This window comes from Schistocerca gregaria, chromosome 1 (genome assembly GCF_023897955.1).
Source record: "Schistocerca gregaria isolate iqSchGreg1 chromosome 1, iqSchGreg1.2, whole genome shotgun sequence".
In the NCBI taxonomy this organism is placed as follows: Eukaryota; Metazoa; Arthropoda; class Insecta; order Orthoptera; family Acrididae; genus Schistocerca; species Schistocerca gregaria.
In genome coordinates, this window is record NC_064920.1 from 662,919,946 (window position 1) to 662,943,169 (window position 23,224).

Consider the following 23,224-nt stretch of genomic DNA (forward strand, 5'->3'; position numbering starts at 1 on the left):
GAAATATTCAGCAGAACAACCCAAGGTATCATTACACCGATGCATAGTGAAAATTTGGATCAATGAAGATCTACCAGAACATTGGGCTACACCTATAATGCATCCGTTACACAAACAAGGAGACAAATAAAATCCAGACAACTATAGAGGAATTTCTCTATTGGATGTTACATTTAAAGTCATGCCAAGAATTCTAATCAATGTTTGTAAGGACCAACTTGAATTGTGAGAATATCAAGAAGGCTTTAGACGTGGAGAAGCTGCCCAGAACATATAATCACTATGAAATTGGAAATAGATCACTTCGAAATAAGATAAAAATAAAAGGAAGTAAAGAAGGAAGACTGGATTTAACGTCCCGTCGACATCGAGGCCATTACATTGGATTTTTTATGACGACCTGAGGTTTGAACTGTGTCACCTACTGAATCTTCCCTCTATTTTCACTGATAACGAGGAGAGTGTTGCTCGTGTATTAAGATTTTGTGTAGTGTCTGAAATTCTTCCCAAAGTACTGGGTGTGAGGTCTTAAGGTTTCACAAGGTGGCTGGGCCACGTATTATTTCTAAGTCGTCATCCAGCCACGGTTACCTGTACCCTTTTTAACAGCATCTTTACAGTTATTTTTCCTATGATTTTATTTAGTTATTCTGCTGTATATCTCTGGAGTTTTATTGTGCGCTTTTCTGAAGTTCACCTTCTTCGGGTTGCTTTACGATTCATGTGGTGGTATCAAGCGTAGTTTTCCAGTTTATTGATCTTTTTCCATAGATTTTCACAATCTTTTTCGGTACAAAATTAATGCAAGGACGCTGATGACCTTGTTGTTTAGTGCCCTCCGCCATAAATCGTCATCATCATCATCGGATTGTGTCGAGAATGAGGAAGGATTCAGTCGTTCCCTTTCAAAGGAACCATCCCGGCATTTTCCTGGAACGATTTAGGGAAATTACGGAAAACCTAAATCTGGATCGCTGGGTGCGGGTCTGAAATCGTCGTCCTTCTGAATTGTGGTAACCACTGCGCCACCTCGCTCGATAAGACAAAGAAACAAAGAAAAACAACTCATAACCACTGTGGACTTGAATTCTTCGGATTACATCCATAGATCTTCAGTGATGAAGATACTAAGGAATTAATGAAAATGATAAACTTAGTTCTAACAAACACCAAATCTAAATTCAAGGTCAGAGGAGAGTATCTGAGCCATTTACGATCAAAATAAGGTTCAGACAGGGAGAAGGAATACCGCCATTACTTTTCAACGGTGCTGTGGAGTAAGTGATGAGAGAACGGTACAAGGAAAATTCTATAAACGTAAGACTGAAACCAAGAAAAATCAAAGATACTAATGTCACCTGGGATTCGCAAATTACTCAGTATTACTTGCTAATAACATTCAAGAAGCCATAAATCAAATAACAAACCCACAAAATATAGCACAAAAAATAGGACTCCCGATATGATTCCAAAAGATTGAGATAAAGGTAGCAGATCCACTACTGATGAACCACATAGCATTAAATAATAGGAAAGTAAAAATAGTGAAACAGTTTAAAAACCTAGGAGAAATAATAACACACGAGGGTCGTTCAATAAGTAATGCCCCACATTTTCTTATCAAAACATATTTATTGTTAAGAGTCAGAATTTGGTGACAATATACATCAACATGTCTTCTCCATGTCCTATTTTTCTACGTTGTCTCCATCACGTTCTCTGGTCGTACGCCAACGTTGTGGAAAAGCACGTACTCACTGCTGGTAAAAGCTCTTGCCCTGTAGGCGTAGCCATGTTTTCACTGCATGACTGACGCTCTCGTCGTCTTCAAAGTGTGTTCCTCGTAGAGAACCTTTAAGCGGCCCAAAGAGATGGAAGTCTGAAAGTGCCAGGTCTGGGCTGTAGGGTGGATGAGGCAATGATGTCCAGTCCAATTTGGCGATGTGTTCCCAGGTTCTCACATTTGTGTGTGGCGTGCATTACCATGTTGGAGCAAGACTTTTCTTTTGTGGTGAATGAGGATGATGCCACTCAACGGACTGCCTTTGTTTTTCCGGCCAAAGTGGTGCACCCAGCTTTCGTTCCCCATAACGATCCATGACTAAAAGGCCTCTCGGGCAGTCTCAAAACGCTCCAACAATTGAGATGAAATGGCCTTTCTTTGATATTCTTGGAATCCATCGTGAGCACCTTGTGAATATCCGACTGTCTCGGCCATTGCTGACACACTTCCAATGCTGATACAAGTGTAGAGCCAGTTGTCGCGATGTGATACACCGATCGTCACGGATAATGGCATTCTCACGATTCAGTATGTCTGGAGCAGTGGCTGTGACAGGACGTCCCGAGCGTGACTGATCATGAGTCTCTGTTTCTGCATTTCCTGAGGCTGTAGCTTTCTTTGCTCGTCGCCCAACTGTATTCCTGTCAATCGTAGCATCGCCATACACTGCACACAAAAGTTTATGGATGTTCACCATGGTTTCCTTTCTGCACACAAGAATTCAATAACAGTACGCTGCTAGTCGCGTGAGCTGTATGTAGACGGTATTTTGACTCTGTACTACGGTTCTGCCGTCTGCCAGAACGGTTCGGAACTTCCCCGGCGCACAGAAGAAACATCAAATGTGAGTCAACAGCAAGGACGTCTGTATATGTATATTAATGGCTTTTAAAAATTTTTGCCGCGTATGACTTATTGAACGACCCTCGTACAAATTGGACGAGAAACCTGCATGGCAAGAAAGAACTAGCGAAATGATAAAATCTCAAAAATTAACATGGTCTATAAACAATAAAAATGTCTATCAAACTAAACTAAATTAAAACATTGCAAGACGATGGTTGACCCTGAGGTGACATACGGAAGTGGAACTCTTTTCAAAGCCACTCAAAAAACGGAATTGATAAAATGCTGAAAGTAGAGATAAGAATATCTAGAGCAAGCCTAAATAAGAAATATAGAAAAATGGAAAATGGTGGATAGTGCCAAATGAAGTGGTGTGCAGTGAACAGTTGCCCATTACAGGTAGCACATGGGAAAAAGGACGTCGTCTTTTGGTCACACGAGTACACTAGAAACAAGATTACCAAGAAAAATTATAAAGAAACTTTGGAACATACAGCAATAAGTAGCATGGATAAAGGAAATCAGGGGTGATATGAAAGAGCTAGAACTAACTGAACGATTTGCAAAACAACACAGGAAATTTAAAGAAACTGAAAACATGAAAATAATGTTCAAACCGAAAATAAAAAAAACAATAAAAAGGGTATTTGCCGATGAAGAACGACAAAAAAAGATCAGAACAAATGAAAAAGATATTGGACACTTCGGAAAGAAACTCTATTGACGCAGATGTCTAACAAGCGAAGCAGAAGAAAAAGAAGATATCCGCATGATCTGTCAGATGTTGGAAAGCATTAGTATTTTCTGCCATTAATAAACGACATGAATGGCATTTCTCTTCGGCACACTTGGAGCAATTTCTACGTCTGTTGACGACGCTCCATCCTAGACAACACACTCCGTTTTCTTCACAAAGAAATCCTCAATTCACTCAGAAATTTCGGTTCAAATGGTTCAAATGGCTCTGAGCACTATGCGACTTAACTTCTGAGGTCATCAGTCGCCTAGAACTTAGAACTACTTAAACCTAACCAACCTAAGGACATCACATACATCCATGCCCGAGGCAGGATTCAAACATGCGACCGTAGCGGTCGCCCGGCTCCAGAGTGTAGCGCCTAGAACCGCAAGGCCACTCCGGCAGGCTCAGAAATTTCGTTCGTACATTTTGCTGCGATAGGACTCAACTGCTTTTCAGAAGCCAATGTACAAGAAATTTTTCATCTACGTGATTGTCTTGATCCATGGATACCTTGACGTCACGTGAGAAAAGTGTGAGTTGTGTTTTGCACTACAAATGCTTGTGGAATGCATGTTGCATGCCATGGAGTAGGTCATTCTGTTCAAGATACCTCTTTAAGGCAGGAAGGACAAAGGATGAGTCAAATGTTTTTTTTTATTCCAGTCTTTGGTTACAGTATCAATTCTTTAGACGATGACCGGTTTCAGTCCGTAATGACCATCCTCAGATCTTTTTTACACCATGTCCTAAAGTGATAAGTCCACTTTAATCACATCGTCCACACAGTCATTATTGCAACTGGCTATGTTTTGACGATGCCATTATGGCCTTATCACTTTAGACAAGATCTGAGCATGGTCATTACGGACTGCGCCAAGGTCAAAAAATTGATATTGTGATAAAAGACTGGAATAAAAAACTTTTGACTGTATTGGATCACTGTTTGTATACGCGACCATGTCGCAGTTGGTGAAACAGAGGATTAGATAGTAATAACGATGTATTACTGTGAGTATTGCCGTTGATATCTCTAATCTTGATGACTTGATTATTTTGCAAAAAAATATTTTAAGAAGAAAAATCTACGCTAAAGTAAATTAGGGAAGTAGTTACCTTATGATACTCTCATGTGTCATACATTCGCTGGCAGTGTGAAATAAGTGTTTGCGCAGGTATGTGCTTCGTGTGCTTCGCGGTCCTGCTGGCTCTGGCGACAGAAATGGGATGTTGGCAAACCTGTGCGGGCACGAAGGTCAACCGGCGGGCGGCGCGTCGCAGCAAGAGGCTCAGATTCTGGTGCACTGGGTCACAGGCGGCAGGCCGCTTTAAAGGCGCACGCAGGGCCAGACCACAAAAGCAACGAAAATGAAAGCGACGAGCAGAGCAGCGAGGCTGCAGGCGGCCTCACTGCCGCGTCGCGCCATGGCCGTTCTGCCAACACCCTCGCCACCAGGCGCTTCCCGCTGCTTTGTGGTCGCAGGATGCGCGGCATTTCCGGGCAGCTGAAGACCCACACAAAATCACCGTCACCTTGGCGTCAACTGGTTTTGAAAGTGATACTAAGAATTCACAACTCCATTTCCTGGTGGCAGACACTTGTGGCATCGAGTACGTGGTTGCATCCTTCAATGTTTGAGTGTGATGAACCAAATCATTATGACCACCGCTCATCGCGATACTGAATGCCCCCTGGTACCGTTGCGGGCACGTGCCATAGTCAGGAAACTACATATAAACGTAGCAGAGACGATTAGGACATCATTATAGTGACGATACGAGCCGCAGATGAAGAAATCCATGAACAAAATTGGGTTTTTGAAAGATTCATTTGTTATTTATTGGCTCAAATGGTTCAAATGGCTCTGAGCACTATGGGATTTAACTTCTGAGGTCATCAGTCCCCTAGAACTTAGAACTACTTAAACCTAACTAACATAAGGACATCACACACATCCATGCCCGAGGCAGGATTCGAACCTGCGACCGTGACGGTCTCGCGTTTCTAGACTGTAGCGTGTTATTTACTATTTAATTATTGCCTAGCTCCTGGGGACAAGCATCTCGGAAACAGCGAAACTGTTAGGCTGTTCGTGTGCTACTGTCGTGAGCATCTACGTGAAGTGGTTGCAAGACGTTGAACTCAGAGTATGTGACAAGGTGTTGGACGTCCGCTACTCATCACAGTAAGCGGAGATCGGAGAACTGTGCGGGATAGACGGGCGAGGATAGACGGCAATCTGTGGCAGATCTGACGACGAAAAATAGCGCTGGTGCAGGCGCAGGCGTTTCGATGTACACCGGTCAGTACACATTGTAGAACCTGGTTCTCCCAAAGTGTCACATGTTGAGCCAACGACATCGTCGGTTCCGATTGCAGTATTCATGGAATCATCGAGACTGGACTGTGTTCAGTAGAAACGTGTCACCTTCTTGGATGAAGCAGTTTTTTGTCATGCAAGGTTGAGGGCCATGTCAAGGCGAAGGGCTGTTCGAAACATGTACTACAGTACTGACGTAGGGCGGTGGGAACAATATTATGCTTGAGGTGACATTCAACTGGGCTTCCATGGGTCCTATGGTACTAATCAAAGGTACCGTGGCAGATGTTAACTACATGAAGATTATACTACAGACCACCTACATTCATATAGCTTGATGTCTTCTCAAACGGCGATGTGCATAACTGTCTGTGTCACAAGGCCAAAATCGCGCTAAAGTGATCCGAGGAGTGAACTCAAATCGAATTCGCCTGATCTAAACGCAGCAGGAGAAATCTGGGACGCAATCGGATGTCAGCTGCGCGCCAACAAACCAGCAGGTCGTAATTCAGGGTACAGCGTGCCCTGTGGATGGACATCTGGTACCACATACTTCCAGAAAACTACTAAGGACTTGTCGAATCCATACCATCCAGAACTCATCGTGTATTGCATTCCACATATGGAGCAGCACTCTATTAAGCAGGAGGTTATAATATTTTGGCTGAACTGTGTGAATAAGTTTCAGCGAAAAGGCGAAGAGAGTCATCACGTCTACATCTACATATACACTCCATAAACCACTTTCTGGTCGGTGCTGGAGATATTTCTGGTAGCAGACTATTCTTTGCCCTTCCCCGGTCCATTCGCGGATGGCACATGCGAAGAGTGATCGTTTGTAATCAGTCTCTGTAGGTGAGTGATCACCGTGGCTGAATGGCAATGGAGGGGTGCGGGTTCGATTCCTGACCTGGTCGGAGATTTTCTCTCCTTGATATCTCTCCTGTTGGGCCAGCGGTCGATTTTCCTGCCCAGTCCGGACAAGTACAGAGGGTGGGTGTGCTTGTCATTGGCAGGTCCAGCGTTATGCGGGTGATGGAGTCCCTCAGGTAGATAGCAGGCAAGGTAGGAAAGAATTCCAATGTGCATTCGGTATTTTTGCCAGGAGGTCTCATCCGTGATGTGGAGGAGGTCTTGCCGGCGGCTGTCGAGAGTACTGGGTGCAACCGGCTGCACGTAGTGGCACATGTTGACACTAATGACGCCTATCGCTTGAGTTCTGAGACGATCCTCGGCTTCTTTCGGCGGCTGGATGATATGGTGAAGGCAACTAGCAACGCACGAGGGGTGCAGGCTAAGCTGTCTGTTTGTAGCATCGTACCCACGGTTGATTGAGTCATCTAGTTTGGAACAGAGTGAAAGTTCTAAATCAGAGACTCAGACGACTCTGCGACGGTATCGGATGCAAATTTCGTGACCTCCGCAATCGGGTGCAGAATTGTAGGGTTCCCCTTAAGAGGTCAGGGGTGCACTACACGCAGGAAGCGGCTACTAGGGTAGCGGAGTATGTGTGGCGTGCACGTGGTTTTTTTTTTAGGTTAGAGAACCCCTCTCTTGGGATCAAAGACGATTTTCCTGTTAAATCAGCCACAGTGACCTCAGAGTCTTGGTCCTCGAAGATCAGAGATAGAAAAGATTAATACGATTTTAGTAAACTGCAGGAGCATTCCAGGAAAGGTCCCAGAATTAGTATCGCTTACTGAAGGTTATAATGCACAGTCAATATTGGGAACAGAAAGCTGGTTGAAACTAGACATCAATGACAACGAGACCTTAAATTCAGATTGGAATGTTTATCGTAAGGATAGGTTAGTCACCAATGTTGTTGGAGTGTTTACCGCAGAAAAAATTCGATAAAAAGCAGCTAGGTTATCACGGATTCCGAATGTGAATTAATCTGGTTGAAAGTGAGTATCTAAGAATGTCAGAAATGGTGATCAGATGCTTTTATAGACCACCTGGGTTGGAATATGTACTTGTAGAGCGTCTCACACAAAACTTTCAGAATATCATTAGTAATTTTCCTGATCGTGCCGTTGCAGTAGGGGGTGACTTCAACTTGTCAGGTACGAATTGGGAGTGTTATGCCATCAAAACTGGTGCCAGAGACAGGGAATCGTTTGGCATTGTTCCCTATACGTCTTGTCCGAAAATGTCCTTGAGGAGACAGATAGAGAACCAACTCGTGAGGGTAATGTCTTAGACCTTCTGGTAACAAACAACCTGAATGTATCGAATCAGTTAATGTAGAAAAGGTATCAGTGATCATAAGGCTGTGACAGAGTTTATGACAACGGGTCCTATAAGGAATGTAAAGATGGTAGGAAGAAATATTTGCTCACCAAGCTCAGGATAAAAATTTCAGAATATCTCAGCAGTCAACATCAAATAATCGGTGATGAAGACGAAGATGTGGAGAACAAAGGAAAAAAATTCAGAAGCATCGTTCAATATGCATTAAACAAGTATGTTCCGAGTGAGGTTTTAAGGGATAGAAAGATCCACCATGGTTTAATAGCCATGTTAGAAAAACGCTACGTAAACAAAGAGCACTTCATCTCAGGTTCACGAGAAGTACAAAACTAGCTGACAAACAAAAGCTGAACGAAGCTAAAGTGAGAGTAAGGAGATCAATGGGAGAAGCGTTCAATTATTTTGAAAGTAAGATGTTGTCAACTGATCTGAGTAAAGACCCCGAGACATTTTGGTCATATGTAAAATCAGTAACTGGGTCAATACCTTCTATTCATTCTCTCAGTGACCACACCGGCACCGAAACGGAAGATAACAGAGAGAAGGCCGAAATACTGAATTCCGTCTTCCGAAGTTGTTTCACCGCGGAAGATCGTAACACTGTTCCTCCTTTCAATCGTCGTACGTAGTCGAAATGGCAGATATTGAGATAACCGATCGCGGAACTGAAAAGCAGCTACAATCGGTTAGTAGTGGAAAGGCGTCAGGACCAGATGAGGTACCTATAAGATTCTATAAAGATTATGCGAAAGAACTTGATGCTGTTCTAGCAGTAATTTATCGTAGATCGCTTGAGCAACTATAGGTACTTAACGACTGGAAAAAAGCGCAGTTCATTCTCGTTTTTAAGGAAGGCCGTCAGTCAGATCCACACAATTATAGACCTATATCGTTGACGTCAATCTGTTGTAGAATTATGGAACAATTTTTATGCTAAAGAATTACGACGTTTTTGGAAAATGAACATATCTTTTGCAAAAAGCAACATAGACTCCGCAAACAGAGATCCTCTGAAACTCAGCTCGCTCTGTTCCTCCATGAGATCCACAGCGCAGTGGACAACGGCATTGAGGTTGGTGCCGTGTTCCTTGACTTCAGTAAGCCATTTGACACCGTCCGCATTGCCGTTTAATGAAAAAAAAAAAAACGAGCTTAAGGAGTATCGCAGCAGACTTGCGATTGGATTCAAGACTCTCTTGCAGATAGAACTCAACACGTCGCTTTTGACATAACAAAATCTACAGATGTAAAGGTAATATTCGGAGTACCACAAGGAAGTGTGATAGAGCCGCTGCTGTTTGCAATATATATAAATGATCTAGTAGAAAGCGTCGGATGCTCTTTAAGGCTATTCGCAGATGATACAGTTGTCAATACCAAAGTAGCAACGCCTGAAGATAGCAAGAATTTGCAGAACGACCTGCAGAGTATTGATGAATCTTGCAGGATCTGGTAAGTAAATGTAACGTATTGCGCATACATAGGAAAAGAAATCCACTACTGTTCACTGTTGATGACAAACAGCTGGAGACAGCACCTGCCGTAAAATATCTAGGCGTAACTATCGTTAGCGACCTTAAGTGGAATGACCACATAAATCAGATGGTGGGAAAAGCAGATACCAGACTCAGATTCAGCGGAAGAATCTTAAGGAAATGTACCGAAAGAAGTGGCTTATAAGGCGCTTGTTCGCCAAATTATTGAGTATTGTTCACCTACCTGGGATCCCTAACAGGTAGGACTGATAGAGGAAATAGACAAGGTCCAACGAAGAGCGGCGCGTTTCGTCACCGGATCGTTTAGTTGGCGAAAGAGCGTTACGGAGATGCTAAACAAACTCCACCGGCAGACGTTACAAGAGAGGCGTTGTGGATTAGGAGAGATTTACTATTAAAATTTCGGGACAGCACTTTTTAGGAGGAGTCGGACAACATATTACTCCCCTCCACATACATCTCGAGCATTGACCATGAGGAGAAAATTCGAGAGATTAGAGCCAATACACAGGCTTATAGACAATCATTCTTGCGAGGCACTATTCGCAAGTGGAATAGGATTGGAGGAATCGGATAGTGGTACCGAAAATACCCTCCGCCACATACTATTAAGTGGCTTGCGGAGTATGATGTAGATATAGATGAATTTATCTTCCGCTCGAAACTTGGTTCTTTCGCACCGAAGGCAACGATGTGAACCATTGAGTTAGGGAGGTGGTACGTACTCAGATTTTTCTGCGGTAGTGAGGTGTGGAATGGGGTCCACTTAGCCTCGGGAGGCCAAATGAGGAGCTGGTTTAGTAAAGAAGCAGCGGCATCATCGAGATCTATTGGCAATAACGGCTGGAGGAGTTGGTGATATTTTGATCACATGTCCCATGATCAAGGCTGTTCATACCGCCTTGTAAGCAGCACTAGCGACAGGGCTGCTTAGATTTGCGACTCCTTCCTATGCTGCACAGATTTTCTGGACTCGTCATACCTGTTACACTCAACGTCCTCAAGAAACTATATTACAATCTGAACTTTTTCGTTCAGTAAAAATATTTTCATTTGCTCGTATCATAGTTCCATTTGACTAGACATGAAAGTCTTAATAAATCTTAAGGAGTCTTTTTAACTCTGTTCTAAACTAACGATTTTTAAAATTTCTACATTAAGAATGATAACTGTGACTCAAATCAACATTACACCACAGACGGTAAATGGGTAATATTCAAAAGATTAGGATTACACAAATGAACCTGATCTCTCATTTGGATATGTCAGTGCGGTGTAAAGCACCCTGTGATGAAATCAGAGCATTTAAATGTCGTGACTGGGAATAAACGAGGACCTGGTTAAGAGTCTGAAGAATCTTCGTTCACGCGATTTGTATGAGCTTAATCGTTAATTTTGGCTTCGGAGGGATCGAAAGAAAGAAAGAAAGAAATTTTGTCTGCCACCGTCCTCTCTAATACCAGGTTAAAAGAACCTCACCTGGTAATTTGCTGCTCTCCAAACCGTGATGGAGTATGATTGTTCTTCACGTACTGCAGGGATTTCGAGAGCTGACTCAAATTAATTGGTTGATGAAGAGAACTGGGGGAGATTAAAGACCACTAACAGACAGATAAAAGAAATGTAGATATATTCTAGTAAACACACTAAAATGGGAAGCATTCTCGATACAAATAGGTGCTACTAGGCAGTCCACAATTTCGGAATACGCTGACAATCCGCAGGTTTGATGTGCGCCAAACCACAATAATGAACATGCACAAAATATGAATGAAGACAACAAGAACCATTCCAGTAGCTAGAGAGAGTTTTGATGCGACTTAACAAAAATGAACTCCAGGACTCGAGTTAGATTGGTTCAAATGGCTCTGAGCATTATGGAACTTAACATCTGTGGTCATCAGTCCCCTAGAACTTAGAACTACTTAAACCTAACTAACCTAAGGACATCACACATATCCGTGCCCGAGGCAGGATTCGAACCTGCGACCGTAGCAGTCGTGCGGCTCCGGACTGAGCGCCTAGAACCGCGAGACCTCCGCGGCCGGCACTCGAATTAGAATTTATGGTAATGAGCAGTGACTGGAAACACGTCCCAAGCACATAGACGGGGGCATCACGACAAACACTGCCGAATTAACGTTGATCAAATCTGAAGGCTGATCTCTGGCGTTTCAAACCGAATATTTACTGAAACACAGTAAGCTTTGTTATAACTATTCTACCGTGAATGACTCAATCAAAACTGAGTGTAATGGTACCTGGTTGTTATCATGGCGGTGCAAACGGACCCATGCAGCTCAAGGTGGCTTCTACTGCTGTATGACTTCTGGTCACGAAGTAAGGCCTACATTGTACTGCCACGAACTGACCCTACCAAGGTCTGCCACAAACTGAGGGCAACAGGGTGTCTCTCAGCAGTTTTGTAATGTCGGGTCCTCGCATATTATGCGTGCTACGACAGCAACGTAGGCGGGGACGAAAATTCCGAAGGTTGCTTAGATTTTCAACCGAGGGGCTGTACGGCCCACCCACACACGCGTTGCCGTTGCTGGGGTGGCGCACGGTGTCTGGCCGTCCGAGAAGCCCCTGTCCCACAGTGCAACAGTCGCCTTGGCGCGAATTTTTTAAACCAACAGCAACTTGATGCTCTGCAGTTATGCGCTATTCTGACAAATTTATGAATTAAATGATTCGCAAACTCAGAAATTTCTCCGTCCTGTACTCAGGCTACCTATCTAGGCTTACAGATGACTTGAGAAAATTATTTCTAATGCATAATTTAATGAATTAAATTCATCGTCTTTTTAATTAATTGGTGAGCAGCCCCATGCCTGCTACCATTAAACTCGCAATTCCATTTGTATAGGGACTGTGCTGGACCGTTAGAGAGACTGGGAGACGTGCTTCAAACGTCTCTGGAAAGTCTCTGGGTCACAAACGTATCAGAGAGAGCTGTTGGAGATGAGTGATGAACGTGTTGCCGTCTATATATATGTTCTCAGGTTTGTTCGGTGGCTTATTTGTAATGCGGACGTAGAGTATAACGCAAGGGTGTCGCACATCGGTCTTCTACGAAAAATTGCTGTATGCATTTCTTGGCACATGTGAGCCAGCATTGTCTTTATGCAGTAGCCTCAGTAAGAGGAGCAGTCTTCATCTAAACTTCACTGATGTGGCGATTGCTGTACGTTTTCTCCAATATGTAGGTCTTGAGATCGAATTTTATATTCAATAAAGCCCTAAATAATCCAACCTAGCGCCTTCCGCTTCTTGGCTCCACAATGCAAACATCAAGGTCGCAGTCGCTACGCCAATGACTAACATGTAAGCTGCCATCACTGTAAGAAACATCGAAGTTGAACTGAAGCATCTGTGGTTTTTGGAGAACGGAAGTCGACAAAATCTATGTGCATCACCAACAGTGTGCAAAGGTCGTTTGATTGTCTGACAGGCTCTAACTAGGGGGCCTTGGCGGTGGAGTGGACAACCGAAATCGTTCAGAGTTACATAAAGAATAAACAGGCACAGCTGACGGTGTTACTCATTGCTTCAGTGTATTCAGCTTCATCATCATCTGCTGTCCTACTATCCATCTGATGGATGTACGAAAACTGATTTGGTAACTGGTGAAGGGAGGCTGATTGCTCATTAGCTTAAGATGCGAGATAAAGCGCCCGGGAGGCCTGGATCACAGTGCAAATCCTGAACATTTCTTATATCACTGCTGTAATGGATCGCTGAAGTCCGACAGATCACCTATAGTTAAAAATTTTATTTAACACATTTCGAATGTAACCTATCATCAGAGCATTATACAAAATGTATTGAGTCACATAACTACATTCTCAAGACCGGTGCTCAACTGATGGCGGCTGAAGAGCGTAAAATATTAGTGTTATCGTTATCTACTGGTATGCTGACTATAAACTAGTCATCACATCAGTTATCAAGGAAGTGCTTTGGATGATCCCTAGCATGTGACAAGACTCGAAAACCCTGTTGCCATAATCTTCATGATCAGGGAAACTAAATGCCATACTTCATCTGAATAATGCAAAACCGCACAGTGTAGTTTACGTCAAAGACACCTTGAGGAATGTACAAATCCTTGATTGGCCCACCTGCTCCCCTAATTTGCCAGTCATAGGGTATGTCTGGAATGGGATGGGAAAACACGTTTTCATCCCAGCCAGTAATCTTCATGAACTGACAGTGATGTGTTTCAGGCCTGTCAAGAAATTCCTCACTATATATTTGGAGGCTTTTTGCTTCCATTCCGAAACTAATATCTCTGGGTGGTCGTATATTTGGGCTCAGATTTTGGACATCACTTCCGAAGTTGGTGGTGGTGGTAGTTAGTGTTTAACGTCCCGTCGACAACGAGGTCATTAGAGACGGAGCGCAAGCTCGGGTTAGGGAAGGATTGGGAAGGAAATCGGCCGTGCCCTTTCAAAGGAACTATCCCGGCATTTCCCTGAAACGATTTAAGGAAATCACGGAAAACCTAAATCAGGATGGCCGGAGACGGGATTGAACCGTCGTCCTCCCGAATGCGAGTCCAGTGTGCTAACCACTGCGCCACCTTGCTCGGTCACTTCCGAAGGGAATAAAGATTTAGTTTAATAGTCTTTATGTCATGAACATCAACATAAATCTAGGGCTGGTACTTCGTGCTCCAACACTTTCAAATGGTTCAAATGGCTCTGAGCACTATGGGACTTAACATCTGAGGTCATCGGTCCCCTAGAACTTCGAACTAGTTAAATCCAACCAACCTAAGGACATCATACACATCCCTGCCCGAGGATGGATTCGAACCCGCGACAGAAGCTCCTAGAACCGGTGTTTCACAGCGGCCGGCTAACACTTTCGAATCTTTCGTTGTAATAACAGACGAAAACAAGTTACTTAATGAATGGATTTTGAACTATGCAGTGGCAGAAAAATAATTAATTATTTTGAAAAAGTTTGATATACCTTAGAGGAATGTGTAGTTGCTGTTAACCTACAGCAGCCTCCTGTGAGAGGCACTGGCGTAGTGTCGGGTGTACTTCAAGAGTGCGCAGGTGTGCGACGGTGGGATGCACAGGCGGCGGCGGCAGCAGACAGAAAAAAGGCCAGCCTTTAACAGCCCACTGCTCCGCGTTAATTAGACATCCGCGGTGCCGGACAGCGGGGGATACCGCACATAAACGAGCGCCCCTTCTAATGGGACTCGCCTCGCAAACAAGAAGACGCGGGCCCTGATTCACCGGCCCAAGGCCGCAGCCGCTGCTGCAGCCGCCGCCGCTGGCGGCGTGGTTCCGCCGCGCGCTTTGTTCTATTATTACCCTACTTAATGCAACGGAACGTCGCCCGCCAGACGGCAAAAAACGACGCTGCAGCGCCGCGACGCCGACCTTTCCCTACTGCCGGCGCCCATTGTGCTGTCTGCCTAGTCTGCACCAGCCGACGTGTGTGTGTGTGTGTGTGTACTTGGTTGGGGGGGGGGGGGGGGAGGGAGGGAGCTCTCTCTGACCCTGCCTTTGTTGCGACTGCTTCAGCTGCTGCCCGAACCGTTCGCCACGTTGCGTAAGGTCGCGAAACGAATTCGCGAGCGAGCGAGGACAATAGAGCGACAATATTGTGACCGTCAGCTTACGGCTGCTGCTGCCGTACTGCCAAGGCCCACTTTGCAAAACCAGTGCAACAGGTGAGACGAAAGAAACTGGAACAGTAGAGGACGGTGTCCAAACTATCAGGTGACGTGGTAGCGACCAACACAGAATACGTCTGAGTGAATAATCATTAGCCATTCCATATTAGTTTTCCGTGTCGGTTTTATGACGCAGGATGTGACTATGCAATGTTTAACCTGAGGCCTGTTTCTAGGAAGAAATGCCATACAGTTGCTTCCCTAGTTATTTACATGTTGGGCAATGGACAGGGGTAACTTAATGGGGTAGGTAGAAAGATAGGCAAGTTGATAAAAGACGGAAGCAAGGTGCTGGATAAAGTAACAGATTATGACCCTATCTTGCTTACAGTTTATTTCGTATAAATATGAAAATAAAAGGCCATGTAGTGTTACATTACGATCAATAATACACTTTCATTAAAAAAAAATTTCACCGAATAGCATTTGAAAAACGGTGAAGCATGTGTCCCACGACCCTAACTAGATCCATTTCAAAAACGAAAATCTTGGATGCAAAATATTATAATTTAATAATGCCTTTCACCATTTTGCGGCATCATCAAATTATACAGTATTCGACAAATAAGCATCCGTCAAAAAGCGTGCCAGATTGAGCATGGACCGTCAACAAGACAGCATATGCAGACGTAGAACTGCAGAAATAGGACCGCGCATAAATCTGCACAAATGTTGCATTATCAGCATACACAGCAATAGTTTCCTTTTTTGAGGAAGGAATTAAGAATAAACTGCTTCTCAGTAATTTCATCAACCTGATCACATAAGAGCTGCCCAGTATACCAACACATTTTTGGATACGAGTAGTTGGCCGTTGTGGCCGAGTGGTTCTAGGCGCTTCAGTCCGGAACCGCGCTGCTGCTACGGTCGCAGGTTCGAATCCTGCCTCGGACATGGGTATATGTGATGTCCTTAAGTTAGTTAGGTTTAAGTAGTTCTAAGTTCTAGGGGACTGATGACCTCAGAAGGTAAGACCCATAGTGCTCAGAGCCATTTGAACAAATGAGAAACATAATTAGTATAGCACTGTTGACAGTTAAAAAACCGTTAAATTTCAGTAATTAGTTATATAACAGTAAAAAGTGAAAAAGGTAACAAAAACACGAGTCGTTTCGTTTTAGAAATAGATATTCACTCCATAAACGAAATCCATGGTGGTTAAAGATAAAAGAAAGAGTGTGAAAATATCAGCTGTGCTGTAAAAGATAGATTAAAACAAGAGATAAAACCAGAAACTGAATTTTGATCAAGGCGAAATCTTCAAAAAACACACATCAAAAACGTTTTGTATTATCCCGTTCCCAGAACTCCTGAAGCTAGACGTTGACGTTGGACATTGTATCACAGACAAAGTCCCTTTCACTGTTCAAGGATGTCACTAAACCCGCCCAAAGATGTAAACAACAATGCATGAGCAGCGCCTATTAGATGGAGGGGGGGCCGACAGCCAATCCCATTCATTCCACCAGGAAGGAGGTACACGGCCCGTGTTGCCTGTAGTTCAAGCATGCCTAGACGGTCAATATCGCGAGTCGATCGCATCCGCATTGTTACTTTGTGCCAGAAAAGGCTCTCAGGTGAAGTGTCCAGGAGTCTCGAAGTGAACCAAAGCGATGTTGTTCGGAATTGGAGGTGATAAAGAGAGATAGGAACTGTCGATGACATGCCTCTGTCAGGCCGCCGAAGGGCTACTACTGCAGTGGACGACCGTTACCTACGGATTATGGCTCGCAGGATCCCTGACAGCAATGCCACCGTGTTGAATAATGTTTCTCGTGCAGTCACAGGACGTCGTCTTACGACTCAACTGTGCGCATTAGGCTGCATGATGCGCAACTTCACCCCCGACGGCCATGGCGAGGTCAAACTTTGCAACCACGACACCATGCAGCGCGGTACAGATGGGCACAACAACATGCCGAATGGACAGCTCAGGACTGGCCTCACGTTCTCTTCACCGATGATTGTCGCTTATGCCTTCAACCAGACAATTGTCGGAGACGTGTTTGGAGGCAACCCGGTCAGGCTGAACGCCTTAGACACAATGTCCAGCGAGTGCAGCAAATTGAAGGTTCCCTGGGGTTTTTGGGTGGCATTATGTGGGGCCGACGTAGGCCGCTGGTGATAATGGAAGGCGCCGTAACGGCTGTACAATACGTGAATACCATCCTCCGACCGATAGTGGAACCATATCGGCAGCATTTTGGCGAGGCATTCGTCTTCATGGACGACAATTCGCGACCCCATTGTGCACATCTTGGGAATGACTTCCTTGAGGATAACCGCTTGACTAGACTGGCCAGCATGTTCTCGAGACATGAACCCATTCGAAAATGCCTGGGATAGATTGAAAAGGGCTGTTTATGGACGACGTCACCACAAACCACTCTGATGGATCTACGCCGAATCACCTTTGAGGATTAGGACAATCTCGACCAACTGTGCCTTGATGAACTTGTGAACAGTATGCCACGACGAATAGAGACACGCATCAATGCAAAAGGACGTGCTACTAGGTATCAGAGTATCGATGCGTACAGAAATCTGGACCACTACCTCTGAATGTCTTGCTCTATGGTGGTACAACATGCAACGTGTGGTTTTCATGACTAACAAAAACGGCGGAAATGATGTTTGTGTTGCTCTCTATTCTAATTCTCTGTACAGGTTCCGAAACTCTCGGAACCGAGGTGATACAAAACATTTTTTGGTGTGTGTATATTTATTATTCAAGCGAATGTGGAAGTAAGCCGTGATCATTCCCAAAGAAAAGCATCTCAAGACGAGCACTCAAAGTGTATAAACGCATTTTTCCTAAAAACGAGTTTTAGGCGAGACACTAAGAACAGTTCGAACGATGAACCAACAATTGCATAGACTGAGCAGGAAAATAGACGGGTTCTAGTCTTTTTCAAAATTAGTGCGGTACAACATTAAAGTATCTGGATAGTGCTCTCAAAACTGAACAGTGCTTCTCTGGAATTGGTCTTTGTCTGGAATAATCTTCCCGGTAAAAATTGGTTTACAGCAATTGTGAAATTATACAGAAGTACATCCCGTTGATAAAAGCGCTTAAATGGTTCTTTTTCAATCTAGTTTTGGGATTTGTTTCAAAAGAACAGGTTTCTGGCTTTCTGCTACCCGTTACAAATCTTGGAAATTATTTACCTCTTGTTCTACTCACATATGTGTGCCATCTTCATACATTTAGAACATCCAGAAACACCTCACAAACAACAGCGACTGTGATGTCTCTTAAATTTGGTCTGTCTTTTCATCTATGACTGTACAGCGCAGTGCTTTGATGTGTCCCCACAAAAAATTGTCAAGGGATTTTATGTCTGGTGTGCTTTATCTAATCTATTTAAGTGGAATGATTTTCTTTACAGTGTACCTGACTGTCAGGGGAAAAGGCCCAAATGTATTCATTTGAAATATTTTCTAAACAAAAAAGTTAGATGTAATTCTTCAGTTTCTCCCGGCGTATTTCTTGCTCAAACAGTCCACGGATGTACTGCCGGTCCATAGTGTCCAACTGGCACAATATTTCGGCGGTCAGACATGTCGCCATCGTCAGGTGCGCTGACGAACTGAGCCCCTGCTTGCTTGCTTGCTTGCATGCTGTGTGTCATCTCGAACCTTCAGCTTCTTTGGGTTGAAGGGTTAGCGGGTCTAGCTGCTTTTCCTTTTTCTTCCTCTGATTTGATTTTCGGTTCATCACGTCATGGTTTGTTTCTTCTGGTTTGACACTCTTCTTTTTCCTTCCTCTTGCTGCCTAAGCAGCGTTGCTACTCTCATAGCAAGTCTGGCCATCTTGCTGCCTCTCGCCAGTGAATCTGGTTTCCCAGATTCCTGATGAGAGGATTCGTGGATCTTCTTGTGTGGGCATAGAAGTGTCTCGCCGACTGCTTGAAGCGGTCCTTCAGCATCGGTCGCCCGTTAGCCGATGTAGTTCGGCCGTACTGAAATCACGCGGAAGATGTAGTGCCAGTCTCAGGCACCTGTTCTGGATCTTCTGAAGAGTGCTGATGTGCGTCTCGGCGGCATTCCCCCAACCACGGCGACGTATTCCAGCACGGGTCTGATAAGTGCCAGATACATCGTCTTTCCGCATTGTGGAGACAGTCCGGCCGGTGTGGCCGAACGGTTCTAGGCGCTACAGTCTGGAACCGCGCGACCGCTACGGTCGCAGGCTCGATCCTGCCTTGGGCATGGATGTGTGTGATGTCCTTAGGTTAGTTAGGTTTAAGTAGTTCTAAGTTCTAGCGGACTGATGACCTAAGATGTTAAGTCCTCCCATAGTGCTCAGAGCTATTTGTTGAGACAGTGTGGTTTGTGGGATTGAGAAAGGGTTATAAGAGGCGCATTCTGCCACGAGTCTTACCCCATATTTCGGCGATGTCCGTCTTCTATCTTCACATGGCAGGTACGTCCCGTCAGGTAGGAGTGATCAGGCGGGTGTGTAACACCGGAACTCCCTGCACTAGTAACTTGTAGACTAGTCCGTTGTGCCACACGCTGTCGAGGGCGCGGGAGACGTCTAGCAGTACCGCCCCCAAGGTACTCCCTCCTCTCCAGCGTCCCCATCGCCTGCTCCACTAGTCGCAGCAGTTCCTGTGTTGTCCCATGCCCCCTCCAGCAGCCGAACTGCTCGTCGGGAAGCAGGCCTTCCTCTCCGACGTGACGGTGCAGTCTCCTTATATTAGCTCAAACACCTTTCAGACTGTAGGTAGCAGGCTGACAGGCTGGAAATTTTGCGCCACCCTGTTGCCTTTGCCAGCCTTAGGGGTCGCCGGCATATTTCCAGGTGGTGGTGGTGGGGGGTGGGGAGAGGGGTGGTAATGGCCTCGTTGCCTCCTGCGAGGGAACTGCTTTGTTGCTTGCCAAGCAGTGCCGTCTGCGATGTTCAGGATGGAATTGAATATCTTCGTGAGCAGTTTCACAGCCTCTGGGGGGGACTTCCTTCATGATTGCGCGGCCGACGTTATCGCATTCATCCGCTTTGCGCGGGTCGAGGTGCCGTAGCTGCCGTTGAACCTCTTCTTCCGTTGTGGGTTCGATGGAGTCCTCAGGGTTGTCTGCCGCGAGGTATACACGGAGCCTATCTTCCACCATACGGATGTGGTCGTTATATACATCTTCTTCAACTAGCGTGAAGTTGGCCGTGAAGGTATCGGCCAGTATCCCAGCTTTGGCGTCAGGCTCGGCCACTGCATGCTGTCCCACGTCTAGCGACGGGCCTCGTTGCCTCCTGCGAGGGAACTGCTTGGTTGCTTGCCAAGCAGTGCCGTCTGCGATGTCCAGGGTCGCTATCCTCCCAGCCCAGTCCCTGTTCCTGTGTTCCGCGACCGCGTACTGTATGGCGCGGCCCATTCGGTTGATCCGATTTTTCGTCGCTGCTTGGTAGGTGACGTGCCACTCTCGGACCATCTGCAGGATGTAGCTGGCGGGACAAATCCCGCGGCTTCTGACGCCTGTGCTGCGTTGCTGCATCAGCCGCTCTGATCGCGAAATGTGAAAACGCTGCGAGTGTGGCGTCCACACCATCTACATCAGGATCCGGTGCCGCTGCCCCAGGAAGTGTTCCCAGTCGGTGTTGAAATAGGTTTTGCATCCTGCAGATGGTGCGACCCCGTCCGTGCTCAGATCGCTGATCACTCGTCGGTGATCTGAGAACAGGGCCACATGTGTCGTTGCGACTGCGTCGTGGTCACCCCTTTGATGATCGCGATGTGCAGGACATCCGGGCAGCCTCTCTCGGGGTAGTGTGTAGGGTCCTAAGCCCCCAGTACTATCGCGTCATTATCTGTGGCTGCCTTAAGAAACCTCCTACCGCTGGTTGTGGTGACCCTGGAGTTCCACACCGGGTGCTTGGCGTTGAAGTCGCCGCCGATAAAGACGTTGCCACTCATTGACAACAGAACAGCGTCTCGAAGTCCTGTTGTCATAGGAGTCCTCTAGACTTCCGGTACCCGGCGATGAAGGTCACTTGACCCACTGAGGTGCTGACTTCGACGCCTGTTGCTTTTAGTTGCGTGAGCTCTGGTAGCTGGATTTGGTGGTGTCGCAGCATTCTTCTTACGTAGACCTCAGTCCCGCCTCCTTTGTTGGTCTATCGCCACGATAGCACCCATAGTTAGGTGCCCTCGCGTTTACGCCGGGCTTTAGCCATGTCTCACACACGAGGGGCACATCCAGGCCTCGTCGAGTAAGAATTGCCTGAATTTCCCCTCCTGGTGCCTTACGCTATTTGCGTTCCATACGCAGACGGTGAGACCTAAGATGTGATTAGGCATCATGGGTGTTGTCGGCTTCTTTTGTGGTGTTGGTCTGGTTGGCCGCAATCAGTGCCCCTGCGGGCGGGCGACCGTCTTAAATCCCCTCCCCTCGCGAGGCGTTCTCTCCGCAGACCGCGCTCGCGCGTCAGCGGTCGGTGAGACGCTGGCGTCGGCGTCTGTGGTGGCGTCGGTGTAATTGCCTCATCCGCCCTAGTCACCCGTTCGTTTCCTTTGCTGTGCGTCTTTTTAATTAGACTCAGTGTTGGTTCCCATGCCCTGCTGAGGTTGTAGCCGCAATCTCGGTTGGTGAGTCCGTCCCTGGTACGAATTTCGATAGACCTCTCTAACGTCGCTGTCCCAGTATTTAGATGTCTGTGCCAAGTCCCTGGTATGTTAATAGTCCACTTCGTGATTTTCGGACAAACGGTGCTCTGTGACCGCCGACTTGTTGGGGTACCCAAGTCGAGTGTGCCTCTAATGTTGTCGGAAACGATCTTCGATGGTGCTCACTGTCTGTTCAATGAAAATCTTCCCACATTGACACGGAATTTGGTATATACCGGCCTTTCGCAAACCGAGATCGTCTTTGACACTCCCCAATATTGCTGGCGTGGGCAAAAGACAGTTCCTACTCGGTGTTTCCTTAATATTCGTCCTATTTTCCCCCATAGTGCGCGAGTATACGGAATATAGGCAGTGGCTATCTCTTTCTCCGTGACTTCTTCCGTCTCCACAGGCTATACTGTAGAGGTGGGGTGGAGAGCGCGTCTGATCTGCCATTCCAGGTACACGTTTTTCCCGAATACAGTTTTGAGGTGTTCCAGCTCTTGGGGCAGACTCTTTGCGTCAGAGATAGTGCAAGCTCTATGCACCAGTGTTTTTAGCACCCCATTCCTCTGTGGAGGGTGGTGGCAGTTATCCGCTTGCAAATACAGGTCGGTGTGCGTTTTATTCCTGCATACCCCGTGGCCCAGGGTGCCATCCGCTCTTCTTTTGACCATGACGTCCAGGAATGGCAATCTTCTTTTCACTTCGGTCTCCATACTGAATTTGATGTTAGGATGTATGGGGTTCAGGTGTGTAAGGAAGTCTAGGAGCTTGTCCCTTCCATGGGGTCAGATCACGAACGTGTCATCCACATATCGTTTCCCTTTAAATGAAGCCAAAGCTTCCTCCTCGAAGTATTCGCGCCCACAGGTGACCATGGGCTCCCCATTGCGACTCCTGTCTGTTCATAGTATTCTCCATTAAAGAGAAAATTCGTGGAGGTCAGAACATTCTTGGAAAGGTCGGTCGTCTTCTCGTCAAATTTCTGTGCAATAAGCTCAACTGACTCTCGAAGAGGCACCCTGGTGAATAATGAAACAATGTCTTTCAGCTTGAAGTTGTCGAGACATTTTACGAAATGCAAATATTTAGGTGCCCTACTGTTGCTGACAATTGGGAACGGCACCCCTTCTTTGTGGACTTTATGGAGTCCATAAAGTCTTGGCGTTTCAGGTCCTTGAAGTGTCACTTTCTTGGCGACACCTCTGTTAAAACTGCGCCCTTGAGAAGAGCACTAGTTTTGTTATCCACCTTCTTTGTGGGGGTCAGCGTTGATCTTCCTGTAAGATTCGTTATTTAGGAGGCTCTGCATCTTCTCAATGCAATCCTTACTGGAAAGAACAATCGTAGCATTGCCTTTGTCAGCCGGTAAGATGTCTCAGGGCTCTGTCTCAGGTCTCGAATCACTGTCCTCTCTCTACTGGTAATATTCGACTTGATCGGTTTAGTCCTCGTCAGAGCACGGCAGGTTTCCCGGCGTACT